The following is a 3036-nucleotide window of genomic DNA, read 5'->3' on the forward strand; positions in this document are numbered from 1 at the left end:
ATCGGCCAGGTCACATTCACAGTATTGCACATTCGGGATGAACAAGGTCAATTCTGGAGAGCAGAGTGCTGCAGATACATGTGCCCGTTCCCCTTCCTTCTTCTCGTCGATCAACTTCAAACCCCTGATTTCCACCCTAGCGGTTGTACTGTCCAGGGTCAGCAAGGTTCGCGTTCGGTCAAGCCTGTCACATACGACGACGCAATCTTCGCAACGCGCGCCATGGACGTTGACCCAGCCGGGGCAGTCCACGCCATGCTTGTATCTATTGACGCAGGGGTAGCGGTCCATGATTCTTTTCGATGCTGCGGTCGCTCGCGTGTGGTGTGATTGGCTTGGAGGGTATGAAATGGGATCGTGGTGAACTTGCGGAAGCCGGCACTCCTTCTGTCAGGACTCGCTCTCTTTATCACTCAGCTTGCGCTCTGAAGTCTTGCTTACCTGACTCGAGACGTCCTCAACAGGATATTTCTCGCCCACGAATAAGAAAGTATCTTTGACGTGTCGCTCCCTCCAAGATACTCCAACAGTGGATGGCCGCATTCCGCAGCTAGCCGTCGAGTGCCCAACGGGCTGCCTGCGCCGGGCAGCAAAGGGGACGGCATGTCCGCGATTGGCTCAGTCACTGGCATGAGAACACCCATGGCGGTCGGCGAATGCGAAGCTCGCGGAAGCTGCGCTGGCCGTCGCTGCGCAAGACATGAAGTCGAAAGAGGCTCCATCGATTGGCCGGGCGTGGGGTTCCACCTGCATGCCAAAAGCGGGCCGCGTGTGGGACGCTAAAACGTGAGATGAGCTCCCCACGTTGTGTGCCGGAGGGCCGCGAGCACGGGGCAAGTCTGTCGCACCCCTCCATCCCAAGCCCTCTGGAGGTCGCCTAGACGCACACCATGCTGTGCGTTATGCTTTCACACCCATCCACCGTAGCACTTGCTGGCCGGTGCACTCCCCCACCCACTTCATCTGACCGGTCAGGGATCCCCACACAAGCTACAGTTGTTGCCCTGCAGAAAAGCTCGAGCCCCTCGGCCAAAGTCACTCGCCCCAGCTGAGGGCGGCCGCTGTGCCAAGCGTACATGAGAGCCCCAATTTGGGCTAGGCTCAAAATGCCCACACCCGTGCGTCGATGCTGGCCCGTTGCGCCCGCAAAAGCTGTTGTCGTCTTGTCACCATGGCCTCTAAATTGATCTTCGGTCGATTCCATCGGATCGTCGCAAGGTGATAAGCTGGAGAAGGCGACAATTTTCTTCTTTCTGTTTACTTCTCTCTTCCGACTCTCCCAGTCTATGCCAAGTGACAGCCGGCCGTAGATTGTCTGTCGAGGTGGCCAAAAAGCGTTTGAGAATAATTAATGTTCATGTCTACGAGCACAGATCATCCCACCCACAGAGAACCCAATTGCGTCCTGCCGACGGCATCATGTCTCTTCAGCCCCCCTGGGATTCCAGTGCCATAGCGGACAGACTCGTTTCCTTACGCAGCTGTCTTCTTCAAGCTCGCCCCGAGACCTTTTGTTATTCGGATTTGGCGTCGTCCCCCGGATAGTGTGCCTGTGACAGTCAGTTTCTAGTCATCAGCCAACGAGACTGGACGTACAGTAACGCCTTGCCAACGCCGTTCCAGGCAAGGAAGTGTGCGAGAGTGTCAGAGCTGCTTTGTGTCTCCTCGCCAGCCAGGCCATTCCAGCCATGTATCTTACCCTGCGCAATCTCACGCGCTAGTCCCGGTTCATCCGGATAGAAAGCATCGATGTGACGTGTGTTTTCAATCCCGATTTCCTGCATCATCCGTTCGACTCTACGGATCTCGTCTTGCTCCATCCTACTCAACGTTTTCCTCGTCCGACTGGCAGATGATGGCGCGCGTTTCAGGTCCGGTACGGCGACCTGAATATCGACCGTTGCGCCGGGTTGGAGAAGACTAACAGCCCTGAGGTTTAGCGTGTGTCTCACTCGTGCTCGCATCGTAGGTGGTACCTGTATAATTTGTCCAAAAGACGCCGCGTAATGGAAGTTCCGACAGCACAAAAAAGTACATAATCGAAATGGTCTCCGTTACCGACGTCGTTCTCGTCCCTGTCATTGTCAGCAGGCAAAGTGACAAGAACTGGGTGGCATACATATACTCCGTGAATTCGAACTCCCCCGAGTCGTCCTGGCATTTTTCGAAGTATCCGGCCATCAGTCTGGAAAAGCGATCGCCGATAATAACTGTTAAATGTGTGATGTCCGGGTCCGACAGTTCAAAATGTTGCAATCGACGCTTTAGCATTTCCATGTTAAGTGCGTTGTCGTCGTCGTCGTCGCGTCTTTCTGAGAATTCTTGCGTGGTGGCATCGCGGTTGTCTGAGCAGTAGCCCTCGTCATCGTTGCGGTTGTCTCCCATGATGTCGTCTATGTCCAGTATTTTGCTGAGACTCACTGAGAATATGATTCCCGGCTGTACAGCTCCTGTCGAGAACTGAACAGTCTTATAAGGCACTGACAGTGGTGCACGGCCTCATCGCTCATTTCACTCCTCGACAGCCAATTACCGGTGGCGGGTCTCGGCTCGCCCACTGCTAATTCTAGGCCCCTAACTAACATGAACCAAAAGCTGCTTTCAGGGGTCCTTGGGACGGTGACGACGGAGTCAAAACAGTCCGTCAAAGAGCTCCTAACGCATTCAGAGTATTGTCATCAGCTTTCCTGGTCAAGAGTGGAAGCTGGATTGCCACTATTCTAGACGGACATTCGATCTTGACCGAAATGGCCCCCAACTGGAGCGTCCAGGTGGTTCGCAAACGTCTTGGCACAGGAAAGTAAGGCGTAGCTCGCCGCAGAAGAGCCAAGGCATCCCACCGACATATAGAATACTATTTCAATAGTCACTGGGGCATTAGCATAAGCAGTGGAGTCCCTGCCCGCCTTCGTAGCCCATAAATCGAAGGATTGTTGCTACACAGCTGACATTGACGCTTAAGCATCTGATTTTTGCAGTTCTCGTTACTGTGCTCGAATAGGCGCGCAATAATCAAAAACATATGAAAGCTCACCA

This window comes from Colletotrichum chrysophilum (assembly GCF_026319265.1).
Source record: "Colletotrichum chrysophilum strain AFK26 chromosome Unknown scaffold_294, whole genome shotgun sequence".
NCBI lineage: Eukaryota > Fungi > Ascomycota > Sordariomycetes > Glomerellales > Glomerellaceae > Colletotrichum > Colletotrichum chrysophilum.